This window comes from Natrix helvetica (assembly GCF_964273705.1).
Source record: "Natrix helvetica genome assembly, chromosome: 2".
NCBI lineage: Eukaryota > Metazoa > Chordata > Lepidosauria > Squamata > Natricidae > Natrix > Natrix helvetica.
Window position 1 is genome coordinate 264,988,551 of NC_138552.1, and position 25,092 is coordinate 265,013,642.

At 39.7% G+C, this 25,092-nt stretch overlaps 2 long non-coding RNA genes across 2 annotated transcripts in view; both read right to left on the reverse strand.

Annotated features, from left to right (window-relative positions):
• The window catches only part of LOC309385901, a 216,433-nt gene that overhangs the window by 129,745 nt on the left and 61,596 nt on the right, over positions 1-25,092 (reverse strand). The gene's annotated exons all lie outside the window — the stretch shown is intronic.
• On the reverse strand, positions 14,384-24,864 carry LOC309385904. The gene is made up of 3 exons (XR_014174309.1): positions 24,728-24,864; positions 18,984-19,107; positions 14,384-14,580 (listed from the first exon to the last, which is right to left on the reverse strand). It is a non-coding gene; the product is annotated as an uncharacterized lncRNA (long non-coding RNA).

Below are 25,092 nucleotides of genomic sequence, written 5' to 3' on the forward strand. Positions count from 1 at the left end.
CGACCCTCATCTCCCTTCTCACACCGAGTGCTTGGGATTACAGGAACCTGGTCTCCGGCTGGTGTCGCTTAACACCAGGTCCATGGTACATAAGGCTCCCCTCATTTACGACCTCATACAAGAGAGTAGAGTGGACTTGGTGTGCATTACGGAGACCTGGTTGGGCTATGAGGGGGGGTGTTCCCCTTAGCGAACTAAGCCACCAGGCTTCCGGGCGTTTCACCAGCCAAGAGCCCAAGGCAGGGTCAGGGGGGGGTGGCAGTGGTTATTAGGGAAAGTCTCAGACCTCAGGAGGTCACTGTGCCTCAGATAGGTGGGTGTGAGTCCCTTTTTGTGAAGTGGGGCCTTGGAGATCATGTGGGCCTTTTTGTTACGTACCTGTCTCCCTGCTATGTTTCATCGGCCCTGCCGGAGCTGCTAGATGTGTTACCTGGATTGGCGGTTGATTTCCCAGGACCATAAGCCTGGATTTCAATCTGCCTTCCATTGGTGAGACATCCGAGTCAGCTTGGGAGTTCATGGCTTCCATGATGGCTATGGACCTAACTCAGTTAATTCAAGACCCCACCCATAATGAGGAACACACGCTCGACCTGATTTTTATCTCTGGGCAGTGGATGAATGATCTAGATCTAGGGGATATTTCTATTCAACCCTTGTCATGGTCTGATCATTTCCTCATCAGGCTTGACTTCCATACTGCTACCCCATGCTGCAGGGAGGCGAAACCGACTAGATGGTTCCACCCCAGGCACCTGATGGACCCCGAAAGGTTTCTGATGGAGCTTGGGACTTTTCCTGAATCCCTTGCTCACAACTCAACCGAAGCCTTAGTGGAAGCCTGGGATAGGGTGGCCATTGGGGCCTTGGATCACGTTGTGCCTTTGCGGCCTCTGACCTGGTGTCGATCCCGGGTGGCTCCCTGGTTTACCAAGGAGCTCCAGGAGATGAAATGCCAGAAAAGACACCTAGAGAGTGGCTGGAGGGCCAGCCGGTCCAAATCTGATCGAACACTAGTAAGAATTCATATTAAATCCTACTTAGTGGCGATAAAAGCGGCAAAACGGCAACATTTTTCCGCTCTTATCGCATTCGCAGATAACTGCCCAGCCACCCTGTTCAGGGTGACCTGCTCCTTGCTTAACCAAGGAACTGGGGAAGACCCCTTGCAGGGTAGGGATGAAGAAATTGTTCAGTATCTGCTGGATGAAATCACTCAAATCCGGACAGGCTTGGACTCTGACTGGGTAAATTCGCAAGCTGACGGGGATAAATCTTGTGGAGAAAATCTGGGATGAGTTTGATCCTGTGACCCCCGAGGGCAGAGACAGGATTATGGGGAGACTCAGTGCTGCCACTTGTGTGCTGGACCCGTGTCACTCTTGGTTAGTTTCAGCTTCCCAGGAGGTGACACGAGGCTGGCTCCAGGCGATTCCCAAAAAATTATTGAGAGCGGGGTTCTTTCCCACCGCCTTGAAGTACCCAGCTTCTTTAGCCAACTATCATCCGGTCTCCAAACTTCGCTTTATAGCAAAGGTTGTCGAGAGTGTGGTAGCACGTCAGCTTCCCCAGTACCTGGATGAAGCTGTCTACCTGGATCTGTTTTAGTCGGGTTTCAGGCCCGGGTACAGCACGGAGACGGCATTGGTCATGTTGGTCGATGATCTCTGGTGGGCCCGGGACAGGGGCTGCTCCTCTGTCCTGGTCCGATTAGACCTCTCGGCGGCTTTCGATACCATCGACCATGGTATCCTACTGCGACAACTCGGGGGGTTGGGAGTAGGGGCCACAGTTTTTCAGTGGTTCTCCTCCTACCTGTCGGATTGGTCGCAGTTCGTCTTGACTGGAAGGCAGGGATCGACCCCCAGGCGCGTCAATTGTGGGGTGCCCCAGGGGTTGGTTCATCACCCCTCCTGTTCAACATATATATGAAACCGCTGAGCGAGATCATCCGTGGTTTTGGGGTATGGTATCATCAATATGCTGATGATACCCAACTTTTCATCTCTACCCCAAACCACCCAAACAATGTCCTCGACGTGATGTCCCGATGCCTGGAGGCTGTGCACATCTGGATGGGGAGGAACAGGCTCAAACTCAATACGTCCAAGACTGAGTGGCTGTGGTTTCCGTCATTCCGATTTGTGCATCTTGTCCCATCTTTGATGGTAAGGGGAGAAATTTTAGCCCCCTCAGAGAGGGCCCGCATTCTGGGAGTCCTCCTGGATACGCTGCTTAGTTTAGAAGAACACCTGATGGCCGTGACCAGGGGGGCCTTTTACCAGGTTTGCCTGGTACGTCAGTTTCGTCCCTTCCTGGATCAGGATGCTCTGTGCACAGTCACTCATGCCCTCATCCTTTCTCGCCTGGACTATTGCAACCTCTCTACATGGGGCTGCCCTTGAACAGCACCCAGAGGCTTCAGCTGGTCCAGAATGCAGCCATGCGGGTTATCATGGGGGTAACTAGGTACTCCCATGTTACACCCCTTTTAGGCGGCCTGCACTGGTTGCCGGTTGTTTTCCGGGTGCGATTCAAGATATTAATTATGACCTTTAAAGCGCTCCATGGCTTAGGCCCAGGGTATCTGCAAGACCACCTACTGCCACCAGTAGCCTCCCACCGTCCAGTATGATCCCACAGAGTTGGCCTCCTCAGGGTGCCGTCGGCCAGACAGTGTCAGCTGGTAACCCCCAAGGGGAGAGCCTTGTCTGCGGGAGTGCCTTCCCTCTGGAATGAGCTGCCCCTGGAACTTCGCATAATCCCTGACCTCCGGTCCTTCCGACACACCCTAAAAAGTTGGCTTTTCCAGCAAGCCGTCCTGGCCTGTTAATATTATCTATTTTTTTAAATGTTATTGTCATATTAATTGGGGTTTTTTTGGGGGGGGATATTTATCTAATTTCCTTTTAACTTTTGTGATACGTGTTTTTTAATGTTGTACGCCGCCCTTAGTCCTTTGGGAGAAGGGCGACATATAAATCCAATAAAACAAAACAAACAAACAAACAAACAATATAGTAATTATCAGTTTCTGATTGCTATTATAGAGCTTTAATATACAGATCAACAGGTTAAACCATTATTTTTTTTCCAGATTATGTATTCAATCAAAATATTTGTATCTCAGGAGAATTGCTTGCACTTCTTCCAGCCATCTTGTTTCAATATCTTCTTCAGAACTCTTCAGATGCTTCAAAAATTTCCTGATATTTACATTTAAACCGCACCGGGAGCCCTTTAGATATTTATGTAAAAGAAACAAGGATTGCAGATTTAGAAAAGAGAGAGAACCATAAGTCAGCAGCAAATCAATTTTAAAAATACTGGTATTAATAGACAATGTTCTATAAAAACTTACATCAGTATATTGTTCTAGAGTTATTAACTTATTTGCATATTTTTTTCATTTGTTATATATTTTATTGATTCAGTTACCCACATGCCCAAAAGCAGCATTTGTTCAGAATATGTTCTGATATACAAGAGAATTACCATTACTATGGGAAATTATGCAGCTGACTGAAAAAAAAGTTGATGTAGAAGGACAAAGGAATGGAAAGAGGGAAACCATTCATTGATCGATTATTTTAAAAGACATTTGTAGGGAAACACACAGGACAACTAAAGACGGGAGTATGAGAAAAAGACTTAATGGTCAAGAATGACAAATCTCATCATAATACTTCAAAGTGATTTCAAACCATAAAAATTAATACTAAACAGGTATGTAAGAAAAAATCAACCAAAAAGCCAATGCTTCTCTGATGGGTTGGGGTAAAAGAAGGACAAATAATAATAAGAGTGTCATATTATTATGACATAAATTGTTCCCCTATTATACATGCATCATTACATTGCTCTGTTTTCATGTTTAATTTGTCACTTGGATAAAATCATCAGATTTGGAAGACACTTCTGCTCTCTAACAGTGTCTAAGGAAGAAATAAAAAATATTCTTAACAGGAGAACAAACTCTTTAAAAAGTATGAGGAATATAAGACTTATTGTTAATTAATTCATTGTGTGTAATCAAAAAGGGAATTAGCCTGGAGCCATTATGTTCCCATAAGTAGCCTATGTCCAACCACGCTTAAATTCTGTTAATCCTTATCTAGCACCAAAATAGTGCTGACCATTACTTGACTAAATTCCTGTGCATAGGCATGAACAATACATTAGTTTAATTGAAACTTAACATGTGGCCCTGGTCTGATAGATGTAGATGTAAGTTTAGATATAGGTCTTAGTATAGCTATTAGGCTGCCCAGCTAGAGACCAATTCTGGGTGGTTTATATTACTGAGAATAAAAAACAATAATAAAGAGACTACGTATGTGTGGAGATACTAAGATACTACAAGGGCTGTAGAGCTCCCTACTCAGGAGCCTGGGAAAATAACTTGGTTTTTAAAGACTTCCTCAACACCATTACATCAGGGCAACATGCATCTTAAGAAAAAGAAAAACCCAAAGTGATTTTTAATAGCATTTAAATTTAAAATGTTTCCTGGCAATTAAAACTGTTGCATTTGCAAAAAATATTTCTTCAATACAAAATTGTATATATATAAAAAAAAGACTGCTGCATTTGTTTAGAGCAGAATAAGAGAGTGAGGTATAGAATGTTGACTTACCATATACAGCACACCCTACCTTCAGAACAGGGTCCGGTACTTAGGGTGGTGTATGGACATCCGCGCCAACAGGCGCCATTCTTTTTTTTACAAGCAATGTCACGAGGGTCATTGTCATCAGATGCTGCATACAAAATGGCGGGAAATACCGTTGGAATTTTCGAATCTGTATTTATTTATTATTACTAATTCTATTTTATTCTTTTCATAAATCTTACATATTTCATGATTTACATTCATTCTACAAATAATAATAACAAGAAGCCCAAAATATTAGGAACACTACTTGAACACAGTTGGCATTTACAAAATCCCTATCATTCAATAGTTTTAGTAAAAGGCATTACTAGACTGGCCTGCCTTCCCAGAAAGTACTGCTTCCCTCTCCCCCTCCCTGCCACCAATTTCTCTATTCAAATTATCTCTGGCTTCCTATCAGCCCCACTCTTGGTCACGGAGCCCATAGCCTCAATCTGAAATCTACAAAGAGGGATAGGGGAGCACAGGAGATGTACTCACATTTTCCAATTAAGAAAACTTAAAACGTACAAAGCTGCTTTTTCAGAATGCTGCACCAAACCCCTTTCCTTGAGTGGGGAGGAGGATAACCACCTTTACTGCAGGGTTTCTGCTCCCATGCAAGCACGTCCACAGCAGAGGTGACATCTACAGGGCCAGAGGTTGGGGGTGGGTTTCGTGCCAGAGACATTACCTCACTGCCTCCTGACAGGCAAAGTAAAGGCAACGAGCCCTCTTTATTCTGAGGGCCTTCTGGCCACGTCAGGTCCCCTTTGGCATGCTCCCTGGGAACAGATATTAAACTTTAAGCAGAACTGGGCAACTAAGGGCAAGTGTTCTGAGGAAGGTGGGGAGAGGCATAGGCGGCATTCAGGACAGGGAATTCAGATGGTGTGAGGCACTTCAGGAAGAGCCAGGAGCCAGGAAGCATTTCAGGAAGCCTCGCTAGCGCACCCCCAGCTGCGCACCCCTAGCTGCTGCCACTGTCCTGTCTGAAAGGTCACCATGAGCATCCCAAGGAAGGTGGGAAGTGGCAGCAGTGGCAGCATTTGGGTCAGGGGATTCAGCTGGTGCAAGGAGCTTTGGGAAAGGGCCAGGGAGACTTCTGACTTTGCCATCTCCCATCTCCCTGCATGCCCATCTTTGCCAGCCATGCCATTTGGCCGAGAACAATGGGAGAAAAATTAAAATGATTTTTTTTTAGAAAAGGGTAAACTACTAAGACAAGGCATGGCATTATTATAGAAGACAGGTAGATATGATCCCCCTGACACATTTCGTGACGGAAAAATGGGGTAGGAAGAACCTTGTTAACATTTATAGATTGAAATATCCTTAACGCTGTTTGACTGGTGGTCAATACCAAAAATAAACGATGTAAAGAATCTTTTTGAAAAGTATTTGAGATTAGTCTCAAGTACACTTCTCCTCTAGACCATCTGGGTCGTTTTAGTTTCTCTCCTTACCTGCTTGGTGCGAAAACATGAAGATGGCAACAAGGAGGAGAAGAGCCTTCATGGCTGAAGCTCAGAGCAACCAGTTCAAGAAGAAGGAGTCTCTAAGTCAGGTCAAGTGGGACTGAGCAGTTCTTTGCTGAGGCTATTTATGAAGCTTTAAGGAACACAAGGGTCAAAGGTGGCTTAAATTTTGGCAACCTGGAGGAATGACATGAGGAAGCCAGCAGAAATTCTAGGAAAGGAAGGAAGGTAGTAGCCAGTTAAAAATATTTTTAGGCTAATCAGATGTGTAATTTAGTGTAACTAAAGCAGTTATTGTTTATTTTGATTTTCCTCTCTCTGTCAGCCACAAGAGGGAGCTTCAGTACAAAGAGCATAACAACATGAAAAATGCTGTTACCAGGAATAATTATAATCTAATTTTAATAGTTTTAATGTTGTAATGTTGTAAAGGTAAAGGTAATGCTAAAAAAGGCATTCTCTCATACAGTACCATTTGGTTATTTAAATACTGTAATGTTAAGAATGACCTTACTCTGATCTCCAACTCTTTAAATCTTTTTCATTTAATAAATGCATATTTTAGGCCAAAGATTACTTATTATTTCTCTAATACGAATGGGAGGAAATGTAGCAGAGTAGCATTCAATATAGAAGTCCAGCTTCCTTCTTCTGTTTCCTTTTCTTCAGTTTAAAGCATTTCTTATAGGGGAATGGAAGGTGATCTCTCTAAATAAATTCAGCAAGCACCTTAAAATTTAGAAATACATTTGAATTCCTATGTTTTTAACACAATAGCTTATTTCTTTCTCTGGAAATACAATAAAAACATTCTGCTTTCCATGTCTTATCTCTTTTTATAAATAAATCTTGATAGTGTTGCAAAAGAAATGTCCTTCTGGGTTCGGCTCCAAGTGGGGAAAAAGACACTGGAGACATGGAGCCTGCTTGGAAAGATGGTTTTAATGGTGGACAGGACCACATGGCTTGAGTCCTGAACAGAAAAGGTGATCACATGCTTCAATGTTGGGGAGAAGAAGAGAAGAGAAGGGTGAGATGCTGAGTCCCTGGCTTTAGGCCCTCTCTGGCCTTGGATCTTGAGCTTGTATTCTGATTGGTTGTCAGACTCCCATGGAGCCATGCAGGGGCAACTCTCTAGGCTGCGTTTTGAATCCAGGTTTGGTTGAGTTCTCAGATGCCATGTGGTGAGTGAGTGAAGGCTGATCATGCCTTAATCCCATCACTCTGGAGCTGAAGGGGAGAACTCTTTATTATGTAAAGTGAACTAGCTCAGGCTTTAATGGCTCATTGACAAAGGGGATGGGCAGGAAGCTACAGGGAGCTATTCTGTCCTTATAATATGTTTCTTCCTTTTTACATCCAGAGAAATTTTCTTCCTTTTCAATATTTCCTAGGATATTTCATTTTTCTGGGAGAGGGCGGTGTGATAACTTCCTACATTAGTTTTTGTTAAGAAAAATCAATTAAGAATTATATTTATAACTTAACCTTGATAAAGTAAGACAACTTTATATTTGTTCTTTTCCCTTTTAAAAATGTTGCTGTTTCATCCCTTTAAATAGTGTGCTAAAACTTTATTTCTTTTAATTTTCTCGTCTTTTTTAAAGGAACTCCTTTATAAGTGTAAAATGTCTCTTATGTTATTCTAAGGTAAGAAAGCTGCCCAAGCCACTCTTCTGGTTTATTATTTGTGTGTTCCTTTTACTTATTAAGACATCAGCCACTTAAATTTATAAATCCTTTGTAACATCTTTTTCCATTTCATTATGTATTGTGACTTGTCATTTTAAAATCCACATTCAACAGTCTCAACCTCTATTTCTAATTTTGAAACTCTTTTTATGGTAGCAGACAATATTAGGCAATTTCTAAAGGCGTTTTCACCAAATATCCTTAAATTCTTTCTAAATTAAAATACTTTTCTCATTCTGCATAAGTGTATCTCTTCTCCTTTAAAAATGGCCTTCAAAGCTCTCTTATAATATTTTTCTCTAGTTCACATTTCCCCAGGGAAGGTTTCTAGCACTTAGCTTCAACATCTTCATATATTTTTTAATAGAATTTTAAATAACCCAAAGGATAGATTTCAAAATCTTATTTGACTCCTTAATCCATTTATAACTTTCCAGAATCAGCATTCTAATCAGGATTTTCCTGTTTATTTCAAAATATTATTTTTTTAGTTCTCATATCAAACTTCTTTTGTTGAGGATAAAAAGGGAATCACCCAGTGAAGTGAAATTTGTCATTTTGAAGGTTCTTAATATCCAAAAAACAGGGAACAAGCAATTTCTAAATGAATGAGAAGGAAGTGTGTGAAACCAGTGTCTATTTGAAGGCTCAAATCCACATCTTGGCCACACCACTGGGACCCTCTGAATAGAATTCTTGTGAGTGATCCCTTTTCCTGGAGAGCAATTTCAAGAAGCTTGCTTATTCACCAGCTCTTCATTCCACCACACTTGTAGGCTCTGCAAAGAGTAGAGTCATTTCAGTCTGCCATTGCTTCCTTGTAAGTACCTCTTTTATCCATTTTCCAATATTTCTTATATATATATATCCTTTGGTTCCCAAAAACTTGGTACATTTCATTTATTTTCTGAAGTAAATCTACAGGGCTGTCAAACTCATGTCGTCATGGCGGCATCACATGATGTATTGGGACTTTTTTCTCCTTTGCTAAACCAGGATGGGCGTGGCCAGCATGTGAGGCATCTGCCCATGGGCTGGGAGTTTGACAGCTGTGATCTACAGGATTCCTGGCTTACTTCCTCTCTGTGGGTATCTTTGGCTCATTTTAGCTTATAGTCGCAATTGTCAATTTCAGCTTAGGCAATTGCATTTTCTCTCCTAAATTAGTGAAAAACTCAGAGCAGATCCACTTAATGCTATGGGCCACTCACCATAGAGGAATATTCCTATGATTGCTCCAAGAATGGTCTATTAACTCAATAATCTATCCTCAATGCTAGAAACGCAAGATCCATTCAAGGGATTAAGTACCCGGTTTTAGTATAGAATAGTTTGAGTTGGAAGGAAACTTGGAGGTCTTTAGTCCAACTCCCTATTCAGGCAGGGAACCCTACACCATTTCAGACAAATAATTGTCCAATCTCTTCTTAACAACTTGTAGTTTTGGAGAATTTATAACTTCTGGAGGCAATTTGTTCACTGAGTAATTGTTCTAACTGTCAGAACATTTCTCCTTAGTTCTAGGTTGCTTCTCTCCTTGATTAGTTTCCATTCATTGCTTCTTGTCCTGCCTTCAGGTGCTGTGGAGAATAGTTTGAATCCATCTTCCTTATGGCAACACCTGAGATACTGGAACACTGCTATCACGTCACCCTTAGTCCTTCTATTCATTAAACTATTCATTAAACTAATCATACCCAATTCCAGCAACCATTTTAAATATATTTTAGCCTCCAGTGCCTTGTTGCTCTTCTCTGCACTCAACATCTTTTTTACATTGTGGCAACCAAAACTGGATGCAGTATTCCAAGAGTGGTCTTTCCAAGACATTATTAACTGGTGTTAACACTTCACACAATCTTGATTCTATCTCTCTGTTTATTCAGCCTAAAAATGTGGTGGCTTTTTTGGCAGCTGTTGCACACTGCTGGCTCATATTTAAATGCTTGTCCACTAGGACTCCAAATCACTCTCACGGTTACTACTATTGAGTCAGATACCATCTATTCTAAAGTTGTGCATTTGTTTTTTCTTGCTGAAATGTATAACTTTCTATTTTTATTGGACCGGTCTTCAGTTTGCCATTTTTTTACCGGAAGGTTCCAAAGCAATTCCCAATGGATGCTTTAAAGTGGGGGATATATTGTATACACAGGCTTATATTATAAACACTGGTTGGTTTTGTTCTGTTCTAGCTTGATTGGTAAGTTAACTATGACCAGATCATACAATACAATACAATAGCAGAGTTGGAAGGGATCTTGGAAGTCTTCTAGTCCAACCCCCTGCCTAGGCAGGAAACCCTATACCATTTCACACAAATGGCTATCCAACATCTTCTTAAAGACTTCCAGTGTTGGGGCATTCACAACTTCTGGAGGCAAGCTGTTCCATTGATTAATTGTTCTAACTGTCAGGAAATTTCTCCTCAGTTCTAAATTGCTTCTCTCCTTGATTAGTTTCCACCCATTGCTTCTTGTTCTACCCTCAGGTGCCTTGGAGAATAGTTTGACTCCCTCTTCTTTGTAGCAACCCCTGAGATATTGGAACACTGCTGTCATATCTCCCTAGTCCTTATTTTCATTAAACTAGCATACCCAGTTCCTGCAACTATTCTTCATATGTTTTAGTCTCCAGTCCCCTAATCATCTTTGTTGTTCTTCTCTGCACTCTTTCTAGAGTCTCCACATCTTTTCTACATAGTGGTGACCAAAATTGAATGCAGAATTCCAAGTGTGGCCTTACCAAGGCATTATAAAGTGGTATTAACACTTCATGTGAGCTTGATTTTAACCCTCTGTTTATGTAACCTAGAACTGTGTTGGCTTTTTTGGCAGCTGCTGCACACTGCTGGCTCATATTTAAATGGTTGTCCACTAGGACTCCAAGATCCCTCTCACAGTTACTACTATTAAGCAAGGTACCACCTATACTGTACCTGTGCATTTTGTTTTTCTTGCCTAAATGTAGAACCTTACTCTTTTCACCATTGAATTTCATTTTATTAGATAATGCCCAATGTTCAAGTTTGTCAAGATCCTTCTGTATCTTAAGCCTGTCTTCTGGAGTGTTGGCTATTCCTGCCAGTTTGGTGTCATCTGTAAATTTGATGAGTTCCCCATTTATTCCCTCATCCAAATCATTGATGAAGATGTTGAAGAGAACTGGGCCTAAACAGAGCTTTGGGGTAGTCCATTGCATACTTCCCTCCATGTAGATGTAGTTACATTGAGGATTACACGTTGAGTATAGTTGGTCAGCCAGTTACGAATCCATCTGGTGGTGATGCTGTCTAAACCACATTCTTCTACTTTATCTAGTAGTAGGTTATGGTCTACCTTATCAAATGCCTTACTGAAGTCCAAGTAAACTATATCAATGGCAGTCCTCTGGTCCACTAATTTTGTCATTTTGTCTAAGAATGCAATAAGATTAGTCTGGCATGATCTGTTTTTGACGAACCCATGTTGGCTTTTGTTTAGTTTAGTTTATTTAATTTATAGACCGCCCCCTCTCCCCGTAGGGACTCGGGGCGGTGTACAGACCATTCATAATCAGAACAACAAAAAATAACATAAGACATAGAGCAGAAACAACACACACACACTGTCTGTATATAAAACCCCAAAACCAATTGAATAATTAAAAACAATTTTAAAACCCGTTTAAAACCCCAATATAAAATTTAAAAATTTAAAAAGCCATCCAGGAAGGTTAGTAATAGATGTTAAATACAGTTACGATTATAATTATAATTAGGCCAGACCAGCTGCTCGAAACAGGTGGGTCTTGAGTTTCTTGCGGAAGGAGCGGAGATCAGAGGTGGTTCTAATATCGGGGGGGAGGTCGTTCCAGAGGGCTATTACTTTTTTACTTCTAGGTGTTCACTAATTCGTTGCTTGATTATCTTTTCCAGAATCTTTCCTGGTATTGATGTCAGGCTGATATGTCTATAGTTTTCTGGATCTATTTTTTTCTCTTTTTTGAAATGGGAACCACATCATTTATTTTATTTATTTATTCTTCGCATTTCTAGACCGCCCCCTCTCCTAAAAAAGGACTCGGCTCTTTTCCAGTCCTCTGGCAGTTCCCCGGTGCTCCAGGATCTCTGAAATATATAGTTCAGTGGTTCTGAGAACTTGTCTGCCAGTTCCTTCAGAACCCTGGGGTGTAATCCATCTGGTCCTGGTGATTTGCACTCGTCTAGGGTAGACAGATGTTCACTTACCATTTTCTTCCCTATTTCAATTTGTGTTCCTAATCTGATTTTTGTGGTGCTGTTTTTGATAGGTTGGACTGTTTTATCCCTTTGTGTAAAGACCGATGCAAAAAAATGATTCTGATTTCTCCCTGTTGCTTGTCACCTTCTTGCCACTTTCTCACAGCAATGGACCAATTATTTCTTAACTTTTTTCTTGTTTTTAACATGTTGGAAGAAGCTTTTTTTGTTAAAAAGCTATAGATCATGAGAAATTTGCTGTTGTAACTGGGCGCTTATACCTTCTTATACTAAAAATATAATCAAATTGATTTCTGTTCATTTTGATTTCTGTATGCTTAATTGTGTGATATTTGTGTACATAGGTATTGTTTTTGGTTATATGAAAAAAGAGTTAGTAATCAAGAAATGTTTAAATAGGCAAAAACTGACAAGTCATTCTACTGCTTCATTTCTGTTCTTCTATTTCTATGTTTTCTTTCTTTCTCTCTCCAAGTTTTTTGATCTTGCTAGTATATTCTTACAAATTCAGATTGAACTTGACCATAAAACCAAATTTGTTTGTCTATTTAGAATTTTATTTTTGAAACACAGTAGTAGACAGCCCATCCAGGTTCTGATCCAATTGTATTGTTTTAAGTCAAGACAAAATCCTGAGAGTGGTCATCCAAACTACTGTTATGCTATAGGAGAGAGTTCATTGAAATAAATTGACTATTGTATTAAAAAAAAACCTTCTTCTTGACTAGCTTTCCTTGTTTGTTTGATGCTAAAGTCTATTAGATGTTTCTGGTCAGAGTCTACAAGCTACAATACTGAAGTTGATTGACCATGGAAGAAATCATGTGCCTGAGCCTCTAAACATTTTGTGGAATATGTCCTGTGTATCATGTCAAAGAAATCTTTCAATCTAATTTACCTCACAGGATTGCTACTATGAAGATTTAGAAAAGGAAGTGCTATAAAAGCTGTCTTGAGCCCCTAGATAAAAATGGAATATAATTGTAACAGAGACACAGACATACACACAATATAGATAGAGAGAAATCATATGAGTATCTCATTTAGAATATTTTCAATAGCTTGCTGAACAAATCATTGGCGAAAATCAAAGGGAAAATACAGAGCAAGAAATAATAGAAAAGATGTAAAAGAAAGCACAAATGAGGAGCAAGAAGATAAGAACATTTGAAATGCAAAATGCAGACAGATGATTCCTCTGGGACTTACAGTCACAAAGAAAAGCAGACAAAGGGGCAGATCCCCCCAAAAAGAAACCACAAGATAGTAAGGGAGGGAGGAGAACAGGGAAAAACCCTGAGGGGAGGCATCAGAATAATAAAAATGAATAATCTGAAGGAAAGATACTATAACCATAAAAACAGGAAAAAGAAAAAGAATCAGTTAGGAGAAAGGGGGAGAAGAAGAAAAATGATTAAAAGTGGAATTTCTGAGAGCCCAAGAGAAAATGGATAAAAGAGGAAGCTTGCTGAACAAATCATTAGTGAATATCTCTTTTCCCTAGAGAAAATTGGGGAAATCATCTATGAAATTTTCATACCCAATACATTTAGTAGAAATATTGGAAAACCAATTTGGGCCTGGAATCTGCAGCTATGATGTCTAAACAAGCAAAACTTTATATAATCAGAGAACAAACAGTTTATCATAATATTTGAATGGGCTGAACATTTAATGGGCTAGGATAGCAATAAACCAGGCTCAAAATCATCCAGGGATTCCTATGGAAACTTCCATACTTTTGCCTTAGCAGTGCTTTCAAAGTATCCCATGTGGCATCCCAAATGGATCCAAGTTTGATTTAAAGAGTAATTTCTGAAAACTTTAATCCAAATATCATTTACATTTGATTTTTAAGTATTTTGTGTTATCTGTAGTTGTACATGTGCATATTGCACTGAATGACTTGGAATTCCAGTATTCTCATGAATGTTAGCTTAGTATGTGACAATATCTGAACGGATGAACCAATGAATATCAATAATCATCTAAATAAAATTTGTGTTTTCAGTTTCTAGACTTGAAAACTAAAAATGCCCCTCTGTGCATTCTGCTATTCATATAAGAGTGATCATTTTCCCCATACAGAACTCTTAGATATTCACTATCCCAATTTTTTTAAAATTGTGTCCAAGCAAAGTTAAACAAAAAAAGTGTGAAGCACTTGCAGTACTCTAGGTAATACTAGGTAATTTTGACCTAATCACATGGAAGTTATACATTTCTCATGTTATTAATCTCAGTTTGGTCAACTTTTTATAATTAGTATTTAATCCCAGTTTGATACAGTAAAGGAGTATAATAATTACCAATTGCCAATTGATATTATAGAGCTTTAATATACCGATTAATAGGTTAAACAATTATTTTTTTCCAGATAATATATTCAATCAAAATGTTTGTATCTCAGGAGAATTGCTTGCACACCTTCCAGCCACCTTGTTTCAATTTCTTCTTCGGAACTCTTCAAACTATTCAGAGTTTTCCTGATATTTTATACAGGACCTTGGCGCGGCCTATAAACATTTTTTTTAAAGAAACAAGAATTGCGGATTTAGAAATGAGCGAGAATCATAAATCAGCAGCAGATCAATTTTAAAAATGCTAGTATTAATAGACAATGTTCTATAAAAGCCTACATTAGTATATTGTTCTAGAGTTATTAACTTATTGTATACTTTTTCATTTGTTATATACCTTATGGCAGGGGTGTCAAACTTGCGTCATCAGGCAGCATCACATGATGTATCCCCCTTTGCTAAACTGGGCAATGGAACGGCCAACGTGTGATACATCCAGCTTACAGACGGCGCGTTTGACAACCCTGCTCTATGGGTTCAGTTGCTCTCATCCCCAGAAGCAGCATTTGTTCAGAACATTTTTTGATATATAAGAGAATTATGGTTATGATGGGAAATAATACAGCTGACTGGGGGGGAAAATTCACAATAGAAGGATGAAGGAATGGAAGGGGAGAAGCCATTCATTGATCAATTATTTTAAAGAACTCTGTGTGAAAGCACACAGGACAACTAAAGAATGGAGTATGAGAAAAAGACTTAATGGTCAAGATGGACAAATCTCATCATAATACTTCAAAGTTATTTCAAACGATAGAAAAATAATGCTCAACAGGAATGTAGAAAGAATCAATAGGACAATACAGTTTTCTTATTGGAGATACAAATGTCTATATTTGACATTATATTTGTCTGTGAAACATGGCTGAACAAATCCCTCCCTGACTCCATTGTCACAATAAGAGACTACCTGGTCTGATTGTGAAATCCGTAGAGGAGGTGGAGTTGCTATCTTCTATAAAAAGTCCCTAAATCTAAAAAATATTCAAGTTACGCATGAACTCGCTCTTCCGGAGACCATTGTCTGCGAGCTTTCCTTAAATACCACACTTAACTTCTTAGTATCTTACAGAGCCCCTGATTATGCCATCATACCGAACAATGCGAACATGCGAACAAGATAACTTCACTACTAATGTGGGATATCTCCTTCCCACACCCTCTTATCTTTCTTGGTGACCTCAATCTACCTCTTATTAATTGGACCCTAAACAAATGTACAACTGAACCCGTACGTGCAACCCTGTGCAATGCTGTTATTAGTCTGGGACTCGATCAACTAGTAACTAACAACACTAGACTCAAGAACTGCCTTGATCTCATCTTCTGCAACAGTTTAAACTCAATTTATGGACTACAAAGAAAGAATCCTTTTCCAACAGTGATCACAGAATGATTGACTTTTGTCTCAATATACTGTATTTTCGGAGTATAAGACGCACCTTTTTTCCTCAAAAAAGAGGCTAAAAACTGGGTGTGGTTATACACCAAATACAGCATTTTTTGCCTCCGGAAGCTTCGCCCCTTCACAAAAATGGCTGTGCATACCCTTATGGAGGCTTTCAGAGAACTCCTGGTGGCTGTGGAGAGCAGTAATGAGCAAAAAACAGGCCGTTATTCCCGCCCCCCCAGTTCCCAGCAGCACTTTATAAGCCTCCATAAGGCTATGCATGCAATTTTTTTGACAAATAACAGGCCCATTTTCGCAAAAAATGGGGCGTTTTTGGGAGGTTTGAAAAGTGCAAAAACTTTTTTTCTCCCTTTCGGAAAGCTCTTTAACTGATTGCTGAGAATTAGATTGATCAAGTGCTATCCCAGCAGAAACAAAGTCTTAGGTGATGCAGAATGTCAGTGATTTCTTTCTCCAACACATGGATAAATACACCTGGAAAGATCTACCTACCTACTCTCTCTCTCTCTCCCCCTCTCCCCCTCTATCCACCTACGTACTTACCTACTCTATCTCGCTCTCTCTCTCCCTACCCATCTACTGTATTTCTCTTTCTCTACCTACCTACCTACCTACCTACCTACCTACCTACCTACTCTCTCTCTCTTCAGTTTGACTGAAGGGTAGTGGAAATTTGCCAAACCTTTCTGTACTGGTAGTGATGCCAGCCTGTCGACACCCCCATACCGGTATGGTCCCCTGGCCTGCCCCCACTCACTCTCCCCACCCACCCGGTCACTACTTACTCGCTCTCTTGCCTAGCCTGTCCACACCATGCTTGCCCTGGCTGCCTACCTGTCTGTCACTCACTGACTTGCCGATCACCCCACCTCTGAGAGCCCTATATATACTGCAGCCACCATGTGGCCCACTACCTTTATTGGCTTGGGTCTCACATCGTCTTATTGACTTCCTGATCTCTCTGACTTGATCCTTGCTGACTTCACAACCTGCTTGCCCTGCTGTGTTACTGCTGCCTCCTCCTGTGGCTACCTAAAGGTAAGTAAGCCTAAGGCTTTGAGTTTGCGGGGCGCAGATGGTAGGGGACAGCAAGAAGCTACCAAGAGTGCCGACAAGCTTCGCTGTCTATGCAAGCCCGGACTGACTGAGGCCTCCTTGCCACCACTCCCTGGGCTTGCATAGACCACAAAGCCTGCCGGCACTCAGCAGATAACTTTCCAGAGCATGTGGGGGGCAGGAAAAACCAACACAAATACCGTCAGGCTTGGGGTCTAAGCCTGAGGACCCGGCTGAGGCTTTCCTTGCCGCCACTCCCCAAACTCATGTAGACCATGAAGCCTGCTGGCATTTGGCGGGCGACTTCATGGAGCACGCCAGGGGGCAACAAGAACCACGAGTGCCAGTGGGCTTCACGTTCTACATGAGCCCAGGGACTGGCTGAGGCCTTCCTTGCTGCCAGTCCCCAGGTTCACGTAGATTCTGAATCCCACTAGCACTTGACGGGTGACTTTACCGGGCTGCGGGGCAGCAAGAATCACTGAGAGCGCCTGTGAACTCCGCGATCTATGTGGTAAAACAGATCCCATGTGAAAAAATATTCAAAGCCAACAGGCTTGAAATTTTGGCCTTAGACAACTTAGAACTACATTGCCTTGGGTCTGCCCTAAGCGTAGTACATAAAATTATCTGCTACAATGTCCTACCTGTCAACAACTTCTTTAGCTTCAACCACAATAATACACGGGCAAACAATCAATACAAACTCAAAGTAAACAGCTCCAAATTCGATTGCAGAAAATACGACTTCAGCAACAGAGTCAATGCCTGGAATGTACTATCTGACACTGTTGTTAGATCTTCCAAGCCCCATAACTTTAACCTTAGACCGCCTAAGGTTTTGACTGACCTCAACCCATTACTAAAGGTGTAAGGGGCATACATAACCGCACCAATGTGTCTACCATCCCTTTCCTAATAATCCTTTTTACTGATATCCATTTTGTGCATTCAAACCCATGTTTATACTTATATATGTTATCTGATTCATGCTTGACGAAATAGATAAAAAACGTTCTCTAATGGATTGGGGTAAAAGAATGGAAAATGATAAGAGCATCATATTATTATAACATCAGCTGTTCCCTTTTTGTATAGGAATCAGCCTGGAGCCATTATGCTCCCACAAGTGGTCTAAGTCCAACCTCTCTTAAATTCTGTTAATCTTTATTTAGTGCCAAAATAGCACTGATCATTAGTTGAATAAATTCCTGTGCATGGACATGAGCAATTTTATTTATTTATTTATTTATTATTCATGCTTCTAGACCGCCCCCTCTCCCAAAAAGGGACTCGGGGCGGTGTACAGTCCATGCAAAATACATCAAAATACAATAAAAATTGAATATGTACAGTTGGAATGGAGGAGGTTAAAAATGGAATTAAAAGAACTGTACAAAGCAATATATATAAATATAGGATTTTGAACCCCTAAAACACACACAATAAGTTAAAAACAATACCCCTAAAATAACCAGTTAATACATTTGCCAGGAGGGACAGTTGTAATTGGAACCTAACATGCAGCCTTGATCTTTTTGCATCCCATATGTAGATGTAAAGTATAGATATAGGTATTGGTAAAGCTATTAGGCTGCCCAGCTAGAGACCAATTCTGGGTGGTTTATATTACTGAGAATAAAAAACAATAATAAAGAGACTACATATATGTGGAGATACTAAGTACAAAACCCAAAACCCCAAGGGCTGTAGAGCTCCTACTCAGGAGCCTGTAGAAACAACCAGGTTCTTAAATACTTCCTCAACCCCATTACATCAGAGAACTATCCATCTTAAGAAAAAGAAAAAATCCAAAGTGATTTTAGTAGTATTTAAATTAAAAATGTTTTATTGGCAACTAAAACTATTGCATTTATAATGCTGCAAAGAACATCAAAAATTACTTCTTTAAATATTTCTCTTTTTCTTTCTCTTTTTTATCTTTCTTTTATTTTTATCATTTTTCACTTTTTCTTTAATTTTTCATGATTTTTTAATCTTTCCTAGATTTATGTTTCCGTAGTTTTAAATCTTGCACTGCTGCATTTGTTTAGAGCAGAATAAGAGATTCAAGTATATAATGTTGACTTACCATTTACAGCAAACCAGTCCACCAGCACAGTCTCCTGATTGCACACCAGGAAATGGACATGCTACTCTACAGGAGCCACCACTTTGGAAACAAGCAATGTTAGCAGGGTTGCTTTGGCCAGTTACTGCATAAAAAGGGGGAGAAATACGATTGGCATTTTGGAATCTGTATTTATTTATTATTACAAATCATATTTTATTCTTTTCATAAATGTTACATGTTTCATGATTTACATTCTTTTTACAAATAATAATAAGAAGCCCCAAATATTAGGAATACTATTTGAACGCTGTTGGCATTGACAAAATCCCTATCATTTAATAGTTATAGTAGAAGGCACCTTTACTTGGAACAGCTTAAACAAAACCGTAGAGGACAAAACCTTTAATAACATCAAACAACAACATCTGCCTATACCAGTGGTGGGCAACCTTTTTTTTCAACTGAGCCAAATCTTGCCAAAACCACGATTGAAATTTACTTTGAGAGCCACATTTTTAAAACCGAAAATACATAGGATGGTACACTGTTTTTAGTTTCAATAAGTTTTTATTGAGAATATTCTGCATGCAAGTATCCACATAGGTCATGAGGATACAAATAACACAACTAATAAAACAAAAACTTTAGAACGATATTATTTATCGATAACGTTAAATTCCGTAAAATTTGCCTTACAATGTAGAGAAAATTACATCCTGACATTGACTGACAAAGTCACAACCACTAATGTGAACATTGGCCTTGCATTTCCTTGGATAGTTTGAGTAAGTCAGGTTTGTATGTTGTTGTTTTTAATTTCATCTCTCTCTCCCACTTTCTTTCTTTTTTTCTTTCTTTCTCTCTCTCTGTCTCTCTCTCTCTCTCTCTCTCTCTCTCTCTCTCTCTCTCTCTCTCTGGCTCTTTGTCTCTCTCTCCCTCCCTCCCCCATCTCTGTCACTCTGTGTGTGTGTGTCTGTCTGTCTGTCTCTCACTCACTCTCTCTGTGTGTGTGTCTGTCTCTGTCTCTCCCTCTGTCTCTCTCCCCTCCCTTCCTCTCTCTCTGTCACTCTGTGTATGTGGGTGTGTCTGTCTCTCACTCATTCACTTAATCACTCACTCTGTGTGTGTCTCTCTCTCTGTCTGTCTATCTTTCTCTCCCTCCCTCCCCCTCTCTGTCTCTTTCTGTCTGTGTGTGTGTGTGTGTGTGTGTGTCTGTCTGTCTGTCTGTCAGTCTCTCTCTGATTCCCTCCCTCACTCCCTCTCTGTTCCTCTCTCTGTCTGTCTTTCTCACTCACTCACTCACTCACACACACACACACACACACACACACTGTGGTCACCTTGTTGAGTGTTCCAATCACATTTGAAACACTCAACAACTGGCCTGCATTTATGGTATTTTGCAGCATTCTGCAGTCATAGGACCAAAATTGGTTGTCACTCACTTGCAGAAGCTTCCCTCCGAAGCCCGAGAGGAGGGAGGGGAGCGGGCACCCGGCACACAGAAAAGCCGCATTAAAGGGTGTAAAGAGCCGCATGTGGCTCACGAGCCGCGGGTTGCCCACCACTGGCCTATACCCATTCATTGGGAAGGACTTGATAGGTAGATAAATGTGCCAGATCTAGTCTAAAATTCTGGCTGACTGTCCAACAAACCAATAATAATGATGATGATGATGGTGTTGATACTGTACTAGGAAGTGATATGAGCCCATTCTCACCTATGGAAATTGGATGGCTATATAGAAACTGCTAGTGGAGATGACAGTATATTGGCTCAGCTATTTAAAATCCTAAAATATTATGCTGTTAAAGTGCTGCACTGCAGCAAATTTGGAATACTTAACAATGGGCACAGGATTGGAAAATTTCAGTTTACATTCCAATCCCAAAGAAAGGCAATTTCAAAGAATATTCAAATTACTAGGCAATAGTGCTCATTTGACAAGCTAGCAAGGTCCTGCTAAAATCCTATATGCTAAACTTCAGCAATAAGTGAACTAATCATTTACCAGATGTATAAGTTGGGTTTTGAAGAGTAGAGGAACTAGAGATCAAATTAATAGCATTAACTGAATTATGGAGAAACCATCTATTTGATTATACTAAAGCCTTTGATTGTATGGACTGCAAAAGTATGGCAAGTTCTTAAAGAGACAGAAGTGCCACATGACCTTACCTTCTCCTGGGAAATCTGTATGCAGGTCAAGAAGCAACAGTTAGAACTCGACATGGACTAATCAATTGGTTCAAAATAGGGAAAGGAGTAATAAAAGAGTATATATTGTGATCCTGTTTATTTAACTTACATGCAGAGTACACCATGCAAAATGCTAAACTGAATGACTCACAAACCAGAATTAAGATTGCCAAGAGACAGATCAACAATCTCAGATAAGCAGATGATCCTACACTAATGGCAGAAAGTGAAGAGGGTAATGGGGGTGAAAGAGGAGAGTGCAAAAGTTAGCTGGAAACTAACATTAAAAGCTAAGGTCATAGCATCAGCTTCCATTATATCCTGGCAAGCAAGTAGAAGGGGAAGAAATTGAAGCATTGACAGATTTTATTTTCTTGGACTGCAAGACCACTTCACATGGCAACTGCAACTATGACATTTGAAGACTCTTGTTCCTTGGGAGGAAAGCTATGGCAAACCTAAGCAGCATATTAACAAGATAGACATCACTTTGTCAACAAAGCTCAAATACTTTGGTCACCAAATGAGAAGAGTGAATTAATTGAAAAGATCTCAATGTTGGGAAACATTGAAGGCAAAAGGAGAAAGAGATAGAAGAGGATGACACATTTAGATAGTGTTGTTGACATAAAGAACATGAACTTGGGCAAACCCTGATGTAATGGAGGACCAGGCGACCTGGTCAGCTATAAACCATAAGTTTGGACAAAACTTAGCAACAGAACAACAAAAAGAAGAAACATTACTGGAGGCTATATATTTATTTGATTAACTTAAAATAGGGTCACCTGAAGAAATACTTACAACTTTAATAAACTTCATAATAGGAACAGTACTGCCTAACAAGTGTATAGCATGTAGATAAAAATGCAGCTAAGTACCACAAGCATTTCAGATTTTTGAGTTAATTTTTGTGTATGAATCAAAAACCTCTCAAATGAAGCTGGCAGACAAAAAGCAATGATGAATTTAAAATAAGATTGTTTTATTTATTGAATGGATTTATGAAGTGACTCTGAATATTGAATTTAAAAGAATTTAATAAACTAAGATAGAATTAGAAGGACAACCGTGAGAAGCTGCAAAAAAATATACTCAGTATTGTTTACAATTACCATTCACCATATAATTCATATAATTTGTATCTTAATTCCTATAATGTGTGCTACCAGCTATATTTTATGTTTCCATCATTTCTGCAACTGCTTTACTTTCCTCATTAAATTCTGAGGCTAGAACTAACCTCTTCTATGAAGCTATTCCATCAGAAAGTGAAGGCCCTTAGAAAAGCTGGAGAATTTAAGAGAAGTTCTCAACTAGTTGATTTTGAAGGGTTTCAGAATTACCTGGTGGGGGAGGGAATTAGAAGCAGATAAACCTTTCATGGGGGGAGAAAACTGGGGAAATCAGGAGGCAAATTTTGGATTTACTTTAAAAAAACCTCATGTGTTAAACAACATAGCATTTTAATAGTAGAGCAACTAACGTAAATGTAAATTTATTAGGGGAATCATTCTTCTATAATAATGCCATGAATTTTCTAAGCTGTTTGACCTTTTTTTTAAAAAAAATATCATTTTTCTTTTTCTCCAGTCATATTTGAGAGGGATACTGTTGGAAATATAATAAATAACATAAATAATATTTTGTGAGTGTATCTTCAGACATTCATCTTGAAAGATTGGCAGATGATTCTTCCCCTAAGTATAATAATGTTTAACAATACAAGTTTTCCTACTTTTCAGGAGATATCAATGCTTTATTCTATTGGATTTGGCACATCCAATAAAATATGTCCATTTTGTCATTAAGCAGAACAAATCTTTGTTCAGAGACCAGCCTCGGGATTAAAGTCTGAAGATAAACTAGAAGAAGAATAGAATAGAATAGAATAGAATAGAATAGAATAGAATAGAATAGAATAGAATAGAATAGAATAGAATAGAATTCATATGATTGGACACACAAGGAACTTGTCTTTGGTGCATATGTTCTCAGTGTACATAAAGAAGAATGAAATAGAAAAAAATCCATCAAGAATCATAAGATACAACATAAGATACAACACTTAGTGATAGTCATAGGTTACTAATAAGCAATCAAATTATACTAGGAAACAAACAATATCAATTTTAAAGATACAAGTAACATGGTTATAGTCATAAGCGGAAAGAGATAGGTACTAAGAAAGAAATAGGTACTAGGAAGGAAGAGAAGAATAATAGTAATACAGTCTTAGTAGATAATTTGACAGTGTTGTGGGGATTGGTTGTTTAGCAGAGTGATGGCATTTGTGAAAAAACTGTCCTTGTGTCTAGTTGTTCTGGTGTGCAGTGCCCTATAGAGTCATTTTGAGGGTAGAAGTTGAAACAATTTATGTCCAGGATGTGAGGAGTCTGTAGATATTTTCTTGTGGGTCTCCTGTGCTAATTGTACAGGTATCTGATATGATTTTGCCTAGCTTCACCTGCTGCTTCCTGTCTGTTAGGAAGCTTATGATCCATTTACAAGTGTGAACTGGTACAGCTAGCTGATTTAGAAGAATATCTGGAATGATGGTATTGAATGCTGAGCTGAAGTCTACAAAGAGGTCTTTGGAGATTCAAGATTTTCTAGGATGTGGTACAGAGCCATATTAACAGTGTCATCTATCAATCTATTTGCTTGGTATGCAGATTGCAGAGAGTCTAACAGCAGATCTGTGATGGTTTTCAAGTGGGACAGCATTAGCCTTTCAAAGGTTTTCATAACTACAGATGTTAGAGCAACTGGTCTGTAGTCATTCAGTTCCTTGATTGTAGGCTTCTTCGGCACTGAGATGATAGTAAAGTGTTTGAAGCAAGAAGGAGCATAGCACATCTCTAGTGATTTATTGAAGTTTTGGGTGAAGATGGGGGCCAATTGGTCAGCAAAGACTTTTAAGCAAGAAGGAGTTATCTTGTCTGGGCCTGGAGCTTTTACTGGCTTTTGTCTGGGAAATAGATCTTGCACTTCCTTTTCTGTGATCACTAGAAGTTGTGAACCCAAAGCGATGGGATTAGTTGTAGTAGGTTTTGCTGTTTTTGGTGTTTCTGAGTTGGGGTCACAAGGATGGAAAGCTGAGTCTACCTTAAGCTGGTGAACTTTGAACTGCCAAATAGCAAGCAGCTGGCAGTCAGCAGAAGTAGCCTGCAGTACTGCACTCTAACCACTGTGCCACCATGGCTCAATATATTATTTTATCTTATTTATTATATTTCCAACAGTATCCCTCTCTAATCCCTAATCTCAGATAAGATGGGGGAAAAAGAAGAAGGATTTATTTTGCAAAAAGAGCAAACTACTAAGACGGCATGGCATTATTATAGAAGACAGGTAGATACGATCCCCCTGAGACATTCCTTGTTGGAAAAATGGTGTGGAAACACTCCTCTTACCTTTTGTAGATTGAAATACCCTTAACACTCTTTGACTGGTGGTCAACACCAAAAATAAAATAAGTAAAAATTCCTTGTGAAAAGCATTTGAAATTACTCTCAAGTACACTTCTCCTCAAGACCACCTGGGTCATTTCAGTTCTTACCTGTGACTGCCTGGTGGGAAATCATGAAGATAGCAACAAGGAGGAGAAAAGCTTTCATGGTTGAAGCTCAGAGCAACCAGTTCAAGAGGCAGGAGTCTCTAAGTCAGGTCAAGTGGGACTGAGCAGTTCTTTGCTGGGGCTATTTATGAAGCTTTAAGGAGCAGAAGGGTCAAAGGTGGCTTAATTTTTGGCAACCTGAGGGAATGACAATATCACAATTACATTGGCATTCTTTTTTTAAAAAAACTACCTTCTGGTGGGCTGTTTCCTGAAAGGATTCAGGATTGGAGGAGAAAAGAGGTGGTTTAAAAACTGCCTTCCTGAGTTTCGGAACAAAGTTCAGTCAGTTAAGCATTTCCTCTCCA